Raw genomic sequence first — 21,308 nt, 5'->3', positions numbered from 1 at the left:
AACCGATGCTACAATATCCGCCCATCGTTTTTCTCCAAGCAAGATTTTTATTAAAAAATCGACAGTATTTTTGCAATTCGTCCGGGTTATTTGTCCTTCCGAAAATATTGACTTTATTCCTGCATTTGTTAATAAAAAATCTTAATTTAAATGCTGTTAAAAAAGGGGATGTCCATGGAACGTTACTTTTGGTTAGAGGATTTCGATGCAATTTTATGTTTGTTCGAAGTTTGCTGAGATTTTTGTCCGTCATAAACACTGATAATGAATATATTATAAATTGCATAATGAAAAAATTCCATCATTGAACCGTCGACCTCAACGCGGCCTCTAAGTTCTAATTATTTGCTCTGTGTACCCCGTAACAGATAAAGACGATATATATGTTTTTGTAAAAATATGTTATTAAAAAAATACTTTGCTTTAATCTGACAGAAAAGACTTCAAATCTTGCTGAAGAATCTGTCTTTTTTTTCTGTTTTTCTTTTTCTTATGGTGCATTAAAGAGTCTATCTATCTATCTTTCTTGATTTGTAAAAAGAAGTTACTACCTACCTCCCCGGGATAAAGGAATGGTTTTCCTATACATATAATATGTATTTTAGCCATAATATAGATGTTTAAAATCGACGCCTTAAAAAATTAGTATTTATTTTAAAAAAGGAAAAAAAAAAATTTACGTATCTCGCGACTATGAAATTTTATGCATTAGCCAATCAGAACGGTACCCCGGCTGTCTGGTACACGCCGGGGCAAGCGATGTCAGACGTACAACGCGGCCCCTGCCCGTGACAGACAGTGTACGTATTAACATGAAGCTGTATGAACTGAATATCTGAGTATTTTTTTTTATACTATTTGGGCAGGGATGATTTGAAAAAAGACCACATTTAATGTATTTTCTCTCTGCCTTCCCTTTTGGGTAAGTGGCGTGATTTTTTGCGCTTATGTATGTTATGTTTTTAAAATAGATTAATTTAATATGCCGTGTGGTTACCGGCACCAATATTAAAAAAGAATAGGACCATTTCATCTCTTTTCCACAGATATCGTAAAATTCATTCATTTCAGTTTCATTTTATAGGCAATGGGCTAGCAACCTGTCATTGTTTCAATCTCAATTCTATCATTCAATCTAACAGCTGAAAGTGGCCTGATTTGAAGACTTTCTCTGTCTATTCCGCAAGAGATATATAAACGTGATTATATGAATGAATGAATAATTTAATATACTCTATGTCTATTCTATAGCTACAGTTTCATTGGTATATGTCTTGTGTCATTGTTTGTTATGATTTTTTAATTTGCTATAACTTGTGCGTATTTTTCAGTTTACTTTGAATAAAAAATATATTCTATACTGATGGGTTAATATTGGATGTTTTTAGAAACAACATTGCAAGGGAAAAATTACTTACATATAATATGTATATGTATAGTACATTTAAGTATTATTTTTTCTATAAAGTGTCAACTTACATCATTAGTTAGGCCCGTCATTAATCTATGTCAAAATAACAAAAGAGCTAACGGTCTCAAGTACGCTAAACCAAAATAAACAGCGGAACTATTCAACGAGGTGAAAAGAAACGAGTGTACAGATGAGGTCTTACAAAATAAAATCGGCGAGACATAAAGAAATGTATACAAAAAAATTACACAGATTGGGCTAGCTACAATGTAAATTCTAGATTTGTGTAACGGTATTTCTAACCCAACGATATTGTTTTGTTATAATAAATTCATTCATGTTTTTTAATGTAGACAATGTGCATTCGTCCACGATTTATATTTAAGAGATCTTTATTTGTAAATTGACGTCCGGTGAAAATGCTGCAGTGTAGTTTGTTCCGCCGCTTCTTCTACACGTGCGCTTTGGAAGCAGTAGTAGTTATAATTAGATTTAAGTGATGTGACGTCAATAAATGATACATTATATCCAATTTTGGAAATAAATCTATTCTATTCTGTTCTATAATATAAACAAACATTAAAGCCCAAATTATAAAAAGTTCGTTTTTCAAATTATTCTGAAGAGTTGCCCGGCATTCTCCCCTCAACCTTTCCTAGCGTAATTGTCAGAACCAATATGATACAATGCATACGCATGTTTAATTTATCATAATTTATGGAATCAGTGTCATTTCTGTACTTCGTTATTTTACAACAAGGTCGGTTTTAAAAAGAATGTCACTAATTACCCAGGGTATAGAAGCTGGGAAGATGCACTAGCCTTGGTTTATATTTAATGTGCTGTCACTTTGAACAAATACTTATCTTCTTCCTCCTAAGTCCCGGTTGCATCACTCATCATGACTATGGAGAAAAACCCGGGGTATACCTTTGACCATGGATCCTGGATTGGGCGAATCAGGTTTTTACACTAAGCATAGGGTTTTTTTTACACTAAGGTAACGGAGGTCAGATGAATGAGAGTCATCTGACATCTGCAAGCAGGTAAACCTAACCCGTATTGGATCGATCATGGTTACACATCCAGTTGCCTGAATGTGCAGGTCTCCTCACGATGTATTCCCTCACCGTAAAAACATCAGTAAGTATTCAAATTACAATAGTACTAAAATAGAATATAACTTCGAAAATAGTCATTGGTACATGGCGGAGGTGGGATTTGAACATGTGCCCTTCAGCGCATTTTAACCGGGCAACTTACCGATTCGACCATCGATGCTCAAATATTTGAAACTTTGAATAAATACTAAAAACATATTTTTATTTTAAATTTCTTTTAAAAGTGAATGAATCTTATTACATCATTCAAACCCGGTTTCTCAAAATACATTTCTTATAAAAGCGATCCCTGCATACTTTTCTGGTTACATCCGCATACATACATACATATAATCAATTTATCACGTCTTTATCCCTTGCGGGGTAGACAGAGCCAACAGCCTTAAAAAGACTAATAGGCCACGTTCAGCTGCTTGGCTTAATGATAGAATTGAGATTCAAATAGTGACAGGTTGCTAGCCTGTCATCTAAAAGAAGAATCCCAGTTTATAAGCATATACCTTAGTCGCCTTTTACGACATCCATGGGAAAGAGATGGAAAAGTCCTATTCTTTTTTCAAATAAAATAAAAATCTATTAATAAATATAATCTAAAGGGAACCACACGGCACTACTTCCACATATGTATGTATCTCACTTTATAACCCCTCAACAGTCCAACAGAGCAAAGTTTGTTCAGTTTAGTATGTATACGCAAAATCTTGGCACGCACTGCGTTCCGCGTCATGTTGGTATTAACGCCATATTTATAGCTTTGGAGACGCAGATCCTGCGATGTACGATGTGCACGCGCCGTTAGCTCTGACTAATGTCAGTGTCAGACAGAACGGAACGGACGAGTTGATAATTTGTTATGTGACAATGAGATTGTATCCAAATACATACATACATAAAATCACGCCCCTTTTCCGGAGGGGTAGGCAAAGACTACCTCTTTCCACTTGCCAGGTCTCAGCATACATACATATATCGAAATAATAATAAGTTATTTACAGTTACGGGACATAAACATTTGTTAGTGACTTCCTATTTGATAGAAGTAAGACCAATAAGTTAATAGTTTCAGCTCATTGCACGCGCGACGCTGTTTTTATCTCGCTAAGACCTAAAGCTGTCTCGTTTCGCGTCATAATAAAAAGCGAAACAGCGATAGTTTTTCACGCAAAATATATGTTTTTACTCGCGATCTCATACGCGACAGAATGCTATTTGATTCCCGAAAAATCTTATCTCAGAGACTTTCCTCCTAACCTTATCTTACTTTCCGTATTCAAGATATAATCGCGCGATAAATACTGCATAGCGCGTGCCGTGCCAGTGCTATTCTTCTCTATAGGTCTTGTTGGCTTGATGTCACCTTAGGGCGAAAAGCTATTTCTATTAAACTTCCTTTAGGTCATACAAATAGAAAGGAATGTTTTTTAGCGAGGTATTATGTGTAATTTTCCGTAATTTGCTATCAGTTTTGGAACCAATAATAATGTCGAATAATTACTTAAATTATTTTATTCCAGCATTTGATTCAAAAAAGCACACCACACATTTTACACTCTACCCTCCAAAAAAAATCTGTGACTTAACCGTATGTATTTAATGTCAAATTAAAAAAGAAATAAACCATTAAAATTCCGGTGCCGTTATAAATACATTTCTGGCCGACCTAGGGTGGCCATATTTCACTGGGCCTGTCCGGGGTCGTGTCGGCACCTTTTTGCCTTTTTTGTCCCGTCGCAGTGTGGACACTGCACGAGACTGTGGCTTTATTGCGCTTTCAGCTATTTCTGTTAGCACGCTATGTGTGTTACAGAAATTCTGAAAAACACTTTTTTTTTACATAAAAAAAGTTTTTCTTGGTAAAATTATTACAATAATAGATTTATCAAACCATTGATCATCGTTTAGTGTATCAAAATATTAAGTTAACAAGTTCTGGAGTACTTTCGGAAGTCCCTTAACAGTGGACCAGTATCTGTTCTCCCCTCAAGTTCTGCGTAAAGATGATAACCTTATCAGTGCCAACAAGGCTTAAACCAAGGGAGATTATTGAACTTTGACCAAGTACGAAAAGTTTGGGCCTCCTTGAGTTTAGATATACTAGTCGTTCGCCGCGGCCTTAGATCTCGCAAATACTTTTTTTTTTTTAAATTATGAATTTGTGAATAACTTCTTAACTGATTTTGATTGATCTTAAAAATTCCATTAACGAATCCTACACACCTTTAAATTAAATGAAAATCAGAGCAGCGATACGAGAGTTATCGCGTTACGTATATACATACAAAAAAATAATTTTTGCCCCAAATCCATACACGCACCGTGTACAATACTACATATTATTTATGTTGTGGCTTTTAATGCTGAAATTCTAATTAACATTGTCGAATGAATAATTAGTTAATTTTACCAAATAACAGAATAATTATAACTTTTCTAATTCGATAAAATTCGCAGTATCAAATTCGCAAACTTATTGAAATATGGTCCCAACAACTCCAAAATACGATTTCAAAGCCTATCGGCTTTGCGAAGCATTTTAGTGCCCAGACCTTACATATAACCTGAAAATCCTTATCCATTCAGCTGGCAAGTTCCGTAGCGTCACAAAGCCGTCTAGTCCGGAAAGCCATAATCTATTAAGCAATAATAGCTTAGCCGAGCTGTTGTAAGTTACGACTAATTGGGGACGAACAAAGGACGCTACTGAGAACGGGTAATGGCGGATCTTTGTTTCCGATCGGATTCTACTTTCGAACGATTTTGAGAATAGAACACTGCGGGTTTTCTTTTTTCACGAAGTTTCAAATTTTATTTATTTCATGTTATTAACTGCCAGTTAAGATTGTATCTCAGATGTAAACGGGCGCGCCTTTGGAATATGTATGTAAAGAGTGTGAGCGAATTTTGTTTCACTTCAATTATTTGTACACCTAATTTCAACTCCCCAGCAACCTCTTGAAATCATTTAACTAGGTTGTAGTGGGTATGTGTGTTAGTGGTTGAGAATTATAATACAATGAGATATCGACTTGGTCTAGTCCAAGGCAAAATCAAAAGCTTTATAGAACTTTAGAAGACCGGTATCATCCGTCTTTTCGTAAAATCGGTTAATCATCTTTGATCGGGATTTGAACTTAAAACCTTGAAATTTAAACGTACTCTGACTGCTAGACCACAAAGTCAATTTCAGACCATGTTCTATTAACATATATTAGATAACCGATATTAAACCAAGATGTATTAGACGCTGAAGCCACAACTCTCTCCCCGGGGCATATAAGTGCATAATCCCATTCACTAGAGTCCCAAGGGAATCAATATCAAGATGTTAGGAAGCTACGCTAACCATACATTATGATCTAGAATATTCTAGAGCTAGATAATTGAGATACTGTAACTGTTCCTAATATTTCAGTCCCTATGTAGTTATGTCTAGTATTATTGTATATTCTGTGGTGATAGATCGGTTAGTTGTGAATAGAAAATTGTGGACGGATTTTGTTTCTGAATATAATGTTGGAAAGAGTTTTCTGAGGAAGTATTATATAAATAATGTATAATGTAATTGTCTAAGACTGTATAATGTATATTAATGCTACTAAAAGAAGTCGGGTCTGGTCGCTAGTGTAAAATAAAGTAAAACACGCCGTCCTTATTTTGAGAAGGTTACCATATGTGCATCCAGATGCTTACTTTTTTTGACCCCACTTACACGCGTCCATTTCACTCAAGAGTGGACCTCCTAATAAATGACATCTCAACATAGCCCTCGCTACACTCAGGTGTTTCGGTTCCGGCTTGGTGCCTAACAGACCCGATGGTCACTTTACGATGGTCAAGTCACTTGCCTTGGCCAGCGACTTGAGCCAGCATCGCACATGTAAGTGTGTCATCAGAAGGTTCTTTACGTTTGTAAAAATGTGTATGGTCTCAGTAAAGGAGCGCTTTATAAAAAAAGAATAATGTTACTTACAATTTAAACTGGTTCAAAAGAGACCCATATAACCACAACAGTTATTAACAATTATATAATATCTATATATATATATATATATATGTATATGATTGGTCTGGTATATATGTACTTAAATGTATATATATGTATGTATATGTACATATATATATGTATATATGTATATACCAGACCATGAACAATATAGCCAATAGTTAAAAAAATCATTTACGTTGTAACTAGAGCCAGTTAGAAAACATTTCACGCTGGCGACAACCTTGGTTGCCAGTCTCTATTTAACGCTTGACAGTATTGTTTAAATGTGATAACGTTAGCCCAATGTGAACTACCTTTACAGTACACAAATTCCTCCGACTCAAACGGGGCTCTTTGACAAAATACCTCCAACTTATTACGTCGACTGACTGCCGCTTTTTCTTACAATTTATTTAATGCGATCTCTTATTGTTACAGGGTCGTAACTTCGGCAGTAATTTCAACATGTCCTCGGTAAGTTCTTGACTTACGCTTGTGTATGGGAGTGACCGACGTATCAATCTTACAAATGACCGGACCAGGCTTGACTTTATCTCTAATAATTCACGGAAAAAGCAAAATATGGAGCGAATAGAAGTTATTTCATTTCACTTTTGACCCGAAAGTACAATATTAAATTGTTATTTCATAAACGGTATTTAACGTTATTAATTGGTTGATGTGTGGGGGTCAATGACATAAACTGTGCAAATTTTTCACAACAGGAAAAATATGACTGGCTGTGTATAGGATACCTCGATCTTTGAAGCTTAGTTTCTCTTTATGGATTCCCTTCCCTTTCTATATGCTTCATAAAATAAGAGTTAACATTTATGATAGTGACAATGGATTCTGCCAATCCATCTATCAATATTGATATAACATTTGAGTATTGGGTATCTACTATCACTTAAGTTCATAAACGTGCTTAAAAGAATCATTATTTCCATGTCCCTTTTATTTTTCACGGAAAACTTTAGACGAATCCTCTAAGTATATAACGCAGTCCTTGACAGATTCCTTTTGTTTTACGACCCGGCCCACATTGCCTGCCTGCATAAAACTAGGATCCCAATATCCCGCCATCTGCCTACCGATCATCCCCAGAAATCGCTCAAATCGCGCAAATTACGGGAACCCTTGGGACGCCAAGTGGCGCGGTGGGTCTCATAAAACTGAGGTCGGGAATAAAATCTTGGACGCAAATTGTGCGATTCGCATTATACCAAATGTAGAAACGACCTGTTATAAAAGTAGAATTTATAAATGCAAGTAATTAATATAAAAAAAATTACAAAGATACATTAATAATGATAAGATAGATATACCTAGAAGATTTTAGGTCTAAATTTGCATTATGAGTTACAATTCCTTTTTTATTTTTATACAAACGGCATACGTTTTGATAGGTATTAATTGAAATCTTTCTTTTACACCACTTGCTACATCTGAACATTTCGCAGATTGACCATTCTGCGTCTGAAATAAAATTCCGTCTTTACGACGCTCCAGCGCTGTATTGGAATGCCCCGGCCCCGTGCCCCGACTAATTATACCCGATTCCGTCCCATGGAATGCGAAAAACTTCTTCTATTTTTGTATTCGAACAAATTTGTCAATTACATCTGAGGAGGGTCCTTTGAAGAAATACATAAATTAAAGGGAGCACTTTTCTTTTGTATCAAACGGGAGAAAGTTTTAGAATCTTGTTCGGAGTCATTATTGTTTTTTCGAGCGACGCGAGCGGAAACCGTTGACCGGTGGCGGGCACCGCTGACCGCGCCCGCAAATAATAAAGTTGAAACAAAGGGAATAAAAGAATCTCCCGAATAATATTCCCGGAACCCGCCGGCGGAAGCAGAATGTTGGCTTTAAATTTTCGGGGTTTTTCCCCGGTTTTTCGGGCAAACTTTCCGGTCTTTCCCTCCTGGCTTCCTGGCGGGGTTTCGTACCTCGATATTAAGTTCGCGCCTCGGTTTCCTTTTGTTTTTATAAGAGTATTTTATTATTATAAGAGGGAGGATGTTATGAGAGGAATGGAACTGATTTCGGAGTAACTAACTGTTTGTTCCGCATCGTCTTTTGTCGTTGATACGGGAGTTTCTAAGAATTAGCTGGCAACAATGCGCCGCGCCGGCAAACACGCGCTGAAAAGGCTTCTAAACTCTGACATGTTTGTTTCGGCACTTCCGCCTCCCTCCAGCAAAATAAAGACAGAACAGAAAAGAAATATCAGGACGTCTTCAAGTCTTATCTGTATTGCCAGTCCAAAAAAGGGGTTGTGTTGTGTAGATGAGGATCTAAAGGGACAGGAAAGGAAAGTTAGAAATCGCAAGTTATTGTTTACCTGGTTCACTGGAAAAAATCGCTTCATGGGATAAGTCCACAATTGCAAGTGATATATTTATTTTATAAATATGTACTATTTGTTTTCTGTGTAATAAAGATATAAAAAAAAATCAAGCAAGCAATGTTGCATAGTATCTGTATTCCGCTTTAACTTGTTCTTACATATGTATTTTGGTGCTTGGAACTTGGTCGGGAACTAGTGGGAACTTTAAAATAAGTGAATGCTGTTCTATACAAAAGTGCTTTTGAATCTTTATCATTGTCCTAGCTGTGCCCGCGACTTCGTCTGCGTGGTATAGTTATTTGGGCATCATTGAAGCTCTTTCTTTCCTTCCATTATTTCTTCACTCCTAATAGTTGCAGCGTGATGTTATATAGCCTAAAGCCTTCCTCAATAAATGGTCTATTCAACGCAAAAAGAATTTTCAATTTGAACCAGTAGTTCCTGAGATTAGCACGTTCAAACAAACAAACTCTTCGGCTTTATAATATTAGTATAGATATGCGTCCGAATGCCAGTTTTATGGCTTGCAATTAATTTCACAGACGGGATACTCTTCTGTATTCTAGATATTTGCGATCTCGGCCACCTCTTTCGCTTTTAGTGAACACATCTGCTCAAAGCTTTTAAAGGGAAAATATGAGACGCTATCTAGATACTGTGTAAGGGGAAAGATAATAAATAAGCCCAAAGGAGCCCGTTTTAATATTCATATCCATTTTAAGTGTTTAAGTATGGAAGTGTATAATGCGAATTGTTACCCCTGTTCTTATAACTTTAGTAGGGATTCATCTTCCTTTTTGGCATTTTCAGTTAGGTTATGTATGTTTCATGTTGTATCGCCCTGGGTCCACCTGTGACCACAATTTAGTATTGAACTTTATATATAAAATATACATACATATATATATGGACTTGTATTGAGTCCATATATATATAAAGTTGAAAAAACTTAAAACATAAGTACGTGTAAAAATATATGGTAAACACCAGTTATGCCATGCAATTTTCAAATTATACCTTTAAAACAATGGATATGTACGTAATGAAAAGGTTAAATATGAAAATTTATTTTCATTTAAATCCATTTATGACAAAACTCACAAACGCGACATTATAGTTTTTGATTAATGATTAATTAAAATCGTCATGTTTAACTATTTGAACATGGATTGGTGTTGGTTTGTTACTTAAAATTTAATTTGTGAAAATGGGTCCATTAAAAATTTACGCAATGAAAATAAATAAAAGTGAACAAATAGCTTTTAAACAAACGAATGCAACGATTTTCGACTGTAAACAATAAAAAAAGATAATTACGTGAATTAAGTGAGTACTAAAACAATACATTTGTGGTCATTGAAAATCTTAATAATGTTCAAGCTTCTTTCGCAGTCTAGTTAACAAAAAAACACATACACATCAACTTTAAATATAGAACGTCAGTAATTCGAATTATCAGTTGCCAGTTCCAAAACTAAACCCGAACCATAGATAACTTTAATTATAACCCGGTACATAAATTAAGGGGACAAATTGCCTTATTTCGATACCGGTTATCTGAAATTTTTGCCGCCGACGCTCATCCGTCACGCCGATAGCACAACGCTCCCTAATAAATATTCGATGGTAACAACACCCTTGGCTGACAAATATATATGTCGGTTTGTGTGTTGTTTTGGGTACAAAAATAAACAATCCAGCCGACATTTTTCACTATTTGTCGGAATAAGAATAAATAATGAGAGCTGGTGATTTTTTTTTCATATTTTTTCAATTTGATATGATTATAATAACATCAGTTGAGGTTTAATAACTTAAGTAAATTGCAGCACTGTCCATTGTCCATATCTCAAATTTCTTTGCGTAATTGAGGCTATGTATTTTCAAGCATCTGTCTTTAGTTTGATTTTAATATAAAAAAACTCAAACACAGCAGACCCCGAAGCATTCTGGCGTATACTGCAACTGCAACACACAAAAATTAGAGAGAGAGAGAAAATCTCAAATGTCAGACCTTCCCACATCCCACCCAATAAATCGCTGTTCAATCATCTTCGGCTGCACACTGGCAGATTAAAGTCTAATTTACGCGTTCGATTTTCAAATTGTCTATAAAATTCTATCCGACCCTCGACAATTGTCCCCTGCGAGGTATTCCGTAACTAACGTCAGTTATTGCGTTCGAATGGCCAAGACACCGCTCGGGCCCTGGGGACCCCACATCTGCTCGTGTATAGCCCCCTTTACACTCTGTAGGTTATTACAACTCCCGCCCTTTATGTACGCCTGGTACGTCGCGTGTGAGATGTCTACCTAAATAGTTTTTTTTTGGTCGATTTAAGCACGCGAACACACATACACATGTCACGCTTAGATGGTAGGCAGAAACAATAGGCACGAGACTTGAAAGCCGAGTTTTTCGTCGGATCGTATTATTAACACGCGAGCATACATATATTATATCGCGCCTTTATTTTATACCGTGTTAGCAGATTAGTTGCCGCGTAGTCAAAGCTAATAGTTATAAAACAAGGCTACGTTTATATGGATGCATAGTGATGTGATCGAGGTTTAGAGATAGTGACAGCTTGCTAGCCCATCACCTTGCATGCAAGAATTATATCTTAGATTTGTCAACACACAGCTGAAACATTATCCTAGTAAAAAAAAAAATTGACATAAAGTTAATAAGACGAAGGCGTACCTCATGAAAAGTTCTAGGAAATCCTAACAGTATTATACCCTTGAAAACATTTTTACTTATAAAGTACATATTTTTTATGTTAATAAAAATATTCTACATCAATATATCTGTATTAAAAATAATTATTCTTTGACCATAATTACCGAATTAGGAACAATGTGAAATAGTAAATAAAAAAAGAAAAGTAGTAAAAGAACCCCAAATTGAAATTTAAGATGTAACAATAAACGAATTACGAACTATAAAGGTCGTAATATATAAAATGCACCACATCCAAACTACAATAAAAGTTTAATACTCATGTGACGTAATGCAGGGGTGCATGCACACTGGGGTAGCTACCCCAGGGCCCTAAGACGAATCGGGGCTGGGCCTATGATCAGAGAATCTGTACGATATGGCCTGTCTCGGCCTTAACGAGACTAAGTCATTTTAAAATGTCTTGTGGCAAAGCATACTTTTAATATTCATTTAAGAAAAGACTGATAATATTTGAGATTTCCGCAAAACAGAAACTAGTGAACGAATTTCGCTGAAATGGCGTACAGATGGCATATATTGTGTATGTTGTTTAAAAAAAATTTACCTACCCAAGAGACTCATATGTAAACTGTAACAGATATATGTTCATCAAAGTTTTCGATTTCACTTTTCAATTTTCAAGGAAATGAACCACACCTCTACAACAAGGACTTCTTAAACTATAACGGATCAATTATCTTACCACGTTTTTCATATCTCCTTTTCCCTGATCTTAAAATCGGGAGCTCCCGGTTAATTCTGCCCGTATTTGAACTCTCTATTGGTTCTTTGCTGTTTGCAAGAACCCGGATGGGGGATGTTTTGTCTCGGTATTGCCATTCTTCTTGTAAATATTTTGAGAAATAGGCTTCTTATGGTGTGATATATTGTTAAAAAATCATTCAATTGAACTTTGTTGAGTCTTAAGTTAAAGCTTTATGTTAGTGTTTTTTTTTTTTTGTAATTAGAAGTTGCTATGCCGTCCAGTAAAATTAAAGAGTCATTAATACCTACATGAAAATATATAATAGGTTACCAGACAAAACTCATTTCGATCATTAGTACAACAAACTTGACCTATAAATAACTCCAAAATTTGTACTGTTTTGACGTTCGCAACTGTCACTCAATAATCCGCCGATAAATCTGTTTTATCTGTGGCACAAAATGGCCGAAACCACCAGGCGAATTATAATTTAATCACAAGTTTGGACGGGGCATGTCAGACAGGGTCTTTGATCGCGTTGTTATTGTTAATATCAACACGTGCGGGTTACACACGTGCCGCAACAAACGCATACCGTGTAAACATCGGTTACACGATAAATAACCCACAACCGACCGTGTATTACCTCCTTAATTGAATAAAGAATCTCAACTTTCCAAACTGGCCAAACGAAATGATAGTACGGGAAAAAAAGGCAAAATCACGTTCGGAAATGGAGCGAAAATTCCAAAAATTTAACGCACGTTCGATTTATTCGATAGGTTTTAATCGATACCATTGATTGCTTTTAAATACTTTATCGAGTATAGCTATTACGTATTCATGTCATAACCGTGGCGAATACATGAATATAGGAATACGTATCTTATGAAGTAATTGTTTGCACAATGAGTCTATAGCAAATACAGATTTGCTTTCATGTTCGTAATTATGTTATATTACAGGAACGCTCGGCTGTAGAGCGCGAGTTTGATGACTCATCGATAGAATAGTAATTAGCGTCATCAATAGAAGAGACTTTATAAGAATCCTTGCTTTATAAATTTAATACAAAATATATTACTTATAATAACCATTTATTTCATTTTTTTTATATTTCAAATTTCTTTAATGTTAGATTAGAATAATCAATATGATCGCTAATGCAAAAAAAAATGTCTTAAAAGACATGTGTCCATGGTCGGAAAACTGCCTAATTTTTTTTTATTTTAGTATTAATAGTATTTTTCACAATAGGTACTTCATTCGACCATATGATGACACGATCATCATAATGATAATCATACGTTCTGGAGCTCAGGAAATTTTCTAGCGCCATCATTAAAACGTCATTCCCCATACACCGACTTTATATCAGAATGCAAATTAAACTGAATGTTGTGGTGTACTATCAAAACGTAATTAGAGAGGATGATGCCTGCAACTGACTTCCGTATATGTGAGGCTGTTATCTTGTATAGTGATAGCCTGATGAGTTTGTGATTATATTTTGATTTTCGTAGTAATAACTAGTTTTTATAGAGCGACGGTGGTTGTACAGTCAACCACATATCAAGTTACCCTGTGCATGTAACTCAGTGAATTTGGGTAGGTTAATATGCTGGTAACTGTATTTCTAAAGAGCGTGATGCATAACTTTTTAATAATACCGCGGCGATGCAACTTAGTTCTTGTATGTACATTAGTTTGAGTGCAAACCGATGCTCTTACGGTGAGAGAAAACATCAGACAAGTGGATGTAGCATAATCTACTTAGTTACTGAGTTAGGTTTCCTGAAAAGGTTTCGGAGATAAACAGCAGTCGCTTGCCAAATTTTAGATATTCTGTTACAAAATGTGAAAGCAGCTATTAGATATATTGTAACTATTCCAGACTATTGACGAATGATGCTCTATTGAACTAAGATCCATTCACAATCGATGCATTTTATTAACAATAACTTCTATCATCATCATCCCCCAAACGCATTACCTTCGACTATTGTGCGAATCACCACACGCCCACGACCGTCGGGATTACCAAACAAACAAACATACAGATCGTGCGAACATCGACAGCTATTGTCAACATGACCACGTGGTGACTTCCCACAGATCTGATCTGGGGTACTATTTACAAGTCATTCACCTAAAGGAGGCGAGGCGAGATGTGTGAAATTATACATTATAGAATGGAACTGCCCTCCTAAAGCCTTATCCCTTTTAAATTTATTAATTGATGAAATATTGATGAATTTAAATGAAGAAAAATAAGTAGACATTGATCGTTGTACGTGGAAAGAAAGGTGATTTATTGAATTTTTTTTTTAATTAAATTGATAAACTTTCCTGAATTACTATTATGTAGATTATAAATAGATTTTTCAAAACAATGCGTTTGAAAAGACCCTAATTAAAGCATTACAAAACATATATGGCGAATTTAAAATAAGCAGCACAATGTTAAATGTTGTAATACTCGTAGGTATGTTTATTATTCCTATGTTTCTATGTATGTGACAAATCACATTTTAATAAAGAAAGATTCAAATTCCCGCCATTTTTAAATATTAGACTGAATCATTAATTTCGAAAATAGAACTCCTTGGTCGCGGCACGCCACACTGAGGGGACAAATCGAATATATCTCGAGAGAGAAAAATCGATATTACGATAAATCGCACCCATGGGATATTTGCTAACATAGAGAGTCCATTCATGTATTTAAATCTTTAAGATATAAATTAACTCTTTTTTCTTCTTTAGCGAGGCTAAATAAAAGTAGGATAAATTGCTGGTCCCTTTTGGGGTCAGTTCACTTAAAACAGATGAAGTTAAATTTTTACACTCTAAATTAAAATATTTCGCCGTGTGGTTCCCGGCACCAATACAAAAAAGAATAGGACCACTCCATCTCTTTCCCATGGATGTCGTAAAAGGCGACTAAGAGATAGGCTTACAAACTTGGGATTCTTTTTTAGGCGATGGGCTAGCAACCTGTCACTATTTGAATCTCAATTCTATCACTAAGCCAAATAGCTGAACGTGGCCATTCAGTCTTTTCAAGACTGTTGGCTCTGTCTAGCCCACAAGGGATATAGACGTGACCATATGTATGTATGTATGTAAATTAAAATATCGCGTCTCGCCTCCAGTGTGGACTATCCCGAGTAGCACAATGAGCAATAGTCAATAAAAAAAAAAACAAACAAATGAATATAAAAAGTACAAAAGGCGAATCAACCAAAGCTCTGTAAATAGCTAAGCAAATATAACTAAGAACCCCAAACATCTTAAAAGCAAAACATCCGAATATTAAAATACATTAAATTCAAAGACTTGCATAGATATAGCCCTTTTATTCTGATTTCTATAATTAATTTTAATTAAATTTTGTGATAACTGATGTAACATAATACTAGTATAGTAATCCTATAACACGATTTAGTTAAATTCGAAACGTTTAGTCAGAATAGTTTTATCCGAAATTCCTACAATTTAGATAATTATTCCAAAGAATTCAAATAGCCCACACTGGTTGCCAGAACACAGGCTATCAGAACATATTATTTTAAATAATAGCCTGAACCCTTGCCCTCGAGTTTTGACTCCGAAATGCCAGTAATTCGAAGGAGATTACTTACAACTTGTAATCGGCGTTCGAAATTTGAATATTTAAAATGTTTTAGTTGAAAAGTTTGGATGGACGGTCCAAAATTCAGGATATTGACGTAAAATTGGTTTCTCTTAAAACCTTTATTGGCTTATTATGTTTTTTTTAAAACCTTAATTATAAGTCTAGACAAATTTATGTGACGGTTTATCATAAAATCATATCTTTGCAATATAAACCATAGAAATCAAAGCGAAACTACGTTGTTTTAAAACTTTGTGGCTGACATTTAGGAAGACTAAAAATCTCCTCCCCTTAAAGACATTTTAAGACTCTTACCCACCGTTGAACTAAACTTAAATCCTTTGTTTAAGGGTGGATTACAAGGCCGCTTATCAGCCGCCGCCTGGCGCTTTTTTAACTCCTAGTTTCAATTAACCAACGGTTAATTTCGGCGCTAAGTGCTCGGTTTTAAGTCGCGACTTAATTTATATCTAACTGGCAATTTATTTCCGGGATTAATGTAATGAAAGTCCCGCGGCAAGTCCCGGGGATAATTGCTCCGATTGTCTAAACAAAAATTAAGGACGCCTCAAGGTGGATTTATCGCAGAGAGCAGAGTTTACGCTGTCGTTACGCGTTGCCAAGTTTTTGTTTGTTCGTTTTGAAAATGAGTTGCCATTGTGAATGGGTTAAAAGAGTTATATTTTTCAGGGAGAGGTGAGTGTTACAGCCGATGTGATTTTAAACGATTAGGATAATGTGATTTTATTGTCATTCAATAAAATTTTTTTTAATTGATGATACGTGCAAAAGTATCTTAAGTGTCAGTTGCACCATAAACCTGTGGTTATAGTCCACGTTAAATTTGACGTTTGCGTCAATTATATAAAAATTTAAACGGTGAAACTCAATGTTATTAATAACCGGTGATATTTGACATTAATAAGCTTTGTTTATCGGTATATTAATATGACATAAACCACACTAATAATGACAAAGTTAGATTTTTTTTAAAGTGGATAGCAAAAGGAGCCTATTAAAATTTCATATTGCAATTTCTTTATTATAAAAATCTCATTGGCCTTCCCCTTTCCTTTAGAGAAATCCTTAACGATTGATTCATTGATCAATACAATTCATGTGAGAAATGAAGTCTTAATAAAAAAAAGGGCAAAGCGTCCGATTAAGCCACGCACACTCGCTATACAATCAACATTGCGCGAGCAGCTGCGGAACCCTAAATTACGGCTTGCAAGGGTTCCTGATACGGAAAGATAAAAACACGAGAATTGGCAGTTTAATCTCGAGATCCCCACCCCTTGTGTTTTGTCAAATGACAGCATTCGCTTTAAAAAGGATAAGGAGCATTTCCTTTTTTTTTTTCAAATTACGAATCACAATTTATGGTTCTTAGCTGCCAATTGTAAGTAAGTATTTTTTTTTTCTCAGTGACGGCTACAGTAAATGCCATACTATAATTTCTTTAAGGAAAATTATAACTCAGCAACAAAATATTCTGACGCCCCAATTAATTCTAAAGATAAAGTATCACGCCGTAGAAAGCGTAAAATCAACACTTGAAAACAAAGTCATGGCCAGTCACAACACAGAGCTCGGCAAAGAAGGCCGTTCAGTGCTCTGTGGGTCAATATTTTTTTTTTCTTTGGTCGCTAATCCGGCATACAACCTGCATTCGTGCTTTATCGGTTGAAAGGAATTCGGCGATTCGTGAGAAAGCAAACATGCTGTTTAGCGCTTTTGTTTATGGTTCCGATTTTTGTCGAATTGATCAATTGGAATTTAGGTCGAAATCTTAACACAGAACGTGACGTGGTTTTTGTCTGTCAGATGAATGAATAAAAAAGCCCCATCGTCCCAAAGAGATTGTAAAAGTGATTAAAGTAAAGTCATAACTGTGCTAGTAAACACTTACTGTGTGCCGTGCCGTGTGGTTCCCGGCACCAATACAAAACACTCCACTCCATCTCTTTCCCATGGATGTCGTAAAAGGCGACTAAGGTAGAGCCTTACAAACTTGGGATTCTTTTTTAAGGCGATGGGCTAGCAACCTGTCACTATTTGAATCTCAATTCTATCTTATAGCCAAATAGCTGAACGTGGCCTATCAGTCTTTACAAGATTGTTGGTTCTGTCTACCCCGCAAGGGATATAGACGTGACCATATGTATGTATGTATGAGTATTCAATAAAGTGATTTTTTTCTAGTCAACTAGTGTATTTTTTTAACTAAATATTATGTAAAAATAATATAGTTTTCTCTATTTTACTTAAAACTATCCAAGCTGTCCAATTATCCTTGTGTTTCATTGGAATACAGGTGCAAATAAACCGCGGTGGATGGGATTACGGCCTGTTGACAATTACACTCAACGGCCCACTCTGTATAATGGCAACCCCGGAATCTCGTCCTATGGGGCATCCCAGTTAAATTATCATCTTATGATACTGGCTGTTTCCGGCGGCTTCGTTTTGTTTTTTAATTTATTATGTAAAGGCGCTTTTTTTAAGTCCAGAGCGCGCGTTTTTGGATTGGGTAAGTTAGACTATTTTCATACAAAGCTTTACTTAAATAAATAAAAGAAAAGGTTCATTTTCCACAACTTTTACAGGGGTACCTAACATTTTTACACATACATTTATTTCGGACAATTTACTCACCACCAAGTAAATGAGAAGTTTCTTTTTTGCTCTTCAAATAAAAACAAATCTGTTTTTTACGCACATGGTAATACAAACATTAAGGAATAGTGTCTTTAAAATTTTGAATCACTTCTTGTTACATATTTTGTATAAATATCGATTATCTATCAATTTAATATTGTATTGGCAACCCTACTAAGTTTAATATTCCTGTCATCTTTCCAGCAAACTTGGAGAGGGGCGCCGTTTTATTATCTGATTATTACCACCGCATATTACAATATCTTATTTGCCTATTATAACTTTGCCTTCTACGCTTTGTCAATCGCTCTTTAAAATTCCCTTTCACTTTGGGAAAAACTGTTTCCCGAATTTTCCCGAATTTTCGAAAAATAGAAATAAGAGCATATGTAATCAATATCTCAATACATACACATTACGTTTTATCCCTTTGGGGGTAGACAGAGCCAACGAAATATTCCGGTTATACGATTCTTTACCATAACATTTGACCTTTTCCTCAATTATTTTTTATCGAACTGATTACAAAAATAGATTTTTAGATTCTGCATAGCTTGGTATTTTTAGAAACAAAAGTATTTAATGTTTTAACGGGTAAGAAATCCACCAGTTGCTTAAATTATAAAAGGTAAAATCGTTCAACACCATTTTCATTTAAAAAGGTCAATTTAAATCAACAAACTTACAACCTTATACAATACTGAAAATGGTGGTACATATGAAGTAGCTTAATCGTGATGTTAGTGTTTCTGCCGCTAACATAATTTACACTCTAATCAAAAGACAATAAATAATTTCTTCCATATATTTCGTGAAAACATGACCTTTACCTTTTACTTTTGCGACCGGATAATGTCACTTCCAGGAAATATTACATGAAAGCTGTCATTTTAATAGAAATGACAAATGTAATAATGTCAAAACAAGTATGTCACGATGACTTGATGAAACATATTGTGTCGTTTTGGCACGCTTCTTCGAGCTAATTTAATTTTTTATTCATGAGTTTATTTGCTATATGTCGACGAAACGATAGTTTTGTTTTGTTGTGAGATTTGAACCTGTGCCTATACCGTACACGTATTTTATCCGGGCACCTTACCGATATATCAACCGGTGTAAAAAATTAAAAAAACTTATTTTAAATACATAAACTGAATGTAGAGTTGGTGACAACGACAACGGACGCTAGAGTTACTTCAAAGTTGAAGTTTTACAGCCGAAGTTTTTATGATACCCCGTTCACTTGCTTTGGGCTTCCTACAAGGATTTATTTTGGAGTTCCCAGCGATATTGCCGCTTCTATAATAAGTAGCTCTTTAAAATATATCACAAAATTATTATTTTTTTATTTTTTAAAATTTACTGTTTAATGTTTTGTGCGCGACTCCCATCTGACCTCATTGACCTGACCTGCCAACATTAAACCCGCATTTTATAATGAAATACAAATATCATATTAAAATGCTAGTGAACCTGAATTGATATAATACTTTTTGTTCTCAAGTTTCGCTTAGGAGCGATGTCCCTTTGTATTAATAAATGTAAACATATTTTAAATTTATAATCATTTTCTTAGAAACTTAGCAAATGCATTTCTCAAGAATAAATTATTCACATTTAAAACAACAACATAGCTCACAAAAACTTTTCACTCTCCAATTTTACGAATTAACAAAATTCATGAGATGTCCCCCTCCACATTAACGTCAAGTTAATAGAATTTAAGCAGATTTAAAGTCTAGATTTTTTTTTACTTTTTGAATCTTTCGTACCGTCACTAATTAATGAATCAAGTTTGAAAGCGCCACGCTATTTTTGAAGAACGAAATCTTTTTTGGTAAACCTTTCAATGTGCTATTAGCCAAATGAAGTGGAAAGTCTAGTTTTTTTTTGGTAAAATCGAATGGATTTACTCGTTTTGAACCTTGAAAAGGCTTGCTCGATTAAAAGCTAACCTCTCGATTGCAGAGTGGTTTACAATTAGCAAGAATATGGCTCGGGCGAAAACTGTGCTTAGAATAATAAAACGGCGTTTTATTCTGGCTATTTGTTTTAGTCGTGGTACGTACATACATATAGTCACGTCTCTATCCCTTGCGGGGTAGACAGAGCCAACAGTCTTGACAACATTGAAAGGCCGCGTTCAGCATTTATGGCTTTATGATGGAATTGAGATTCAAATAATGACAGATTGCTTGCCCATCACAAGACGAATACCAAGTTTACAAACTTGGTATTCGTCTTGTACATCACAAGACGAATACCAAGTTTACAAACTTGGTATTCGTCTTGTGATGGGCATCTATCCCTTAGTCGCCTTTTACGACATCCATGGGAAAGATATGGAGGGGTCCTATTTTTTTCTATTGGTGCCGGGAACCACACAATATCATCTATTAAACATATATTTCTGAAAGTTACATTAAAATTAATAAATGAAAATACGGTTTTCATTTATTAATTTAAATTAAATTAAAATAGAATTTGTGTTCGTATTTCACCCTCCACAATAGTGCTTCGGGGCCTGGGGTCAGCTTTAAAAGAATTTGTTACAATCGTTCGCGAGTGGGGTGAAAAATGTCGATATCGAATCCATATTAGGATTCGATATCGACATTTTTCACCCCACTGCTTCGATTCCCAGGACTTAACCCGCAACTGCGACCGGACGTGCCAACTCGGTTGAATAACGTCTACATTCCGTAT

At 35.2% G+C, this 21,308-nt stretch overlaps 1 non-coding gene across 1 annotated transcript in view; it reads left to right on the top strand.

The window, feature by feature from the left end:
• LOC106128976 (uncharacterized) overlaps nt 1-21,308 on the top strand; it is a 236,592-nt gene that overhangs the window by 119,956 nt on the left and 95,328 nt on the right. The window contains exon 4 of the transcript XR_009656993.1: nt 6,956-6,991. This is a non-coding gene — a transcript (uncharacterized LOC106128976). The remainder of the gene's footprint in view (nt 1-6,955; nt 6,992-21,308) is intronic.

This window comes from Amyelois transitella, chromosome 2, assembly GCF_032362555.1.
Source record: "Amyelois transitella isolate CPQ chromosome 2, ilAmyTran1.1, whole genome shotgun sequence".
In the NCBI taxonomy this organism is placed as follows: Eukaryota; Metazoa; Arthropoda; class Insecta; order Lepidoptera; family Pyralidae; genus Amyelois; species Amyelois transitella.
This window is presented reverse-complemented; position numbering and strand designations above follow the sequence as displayed.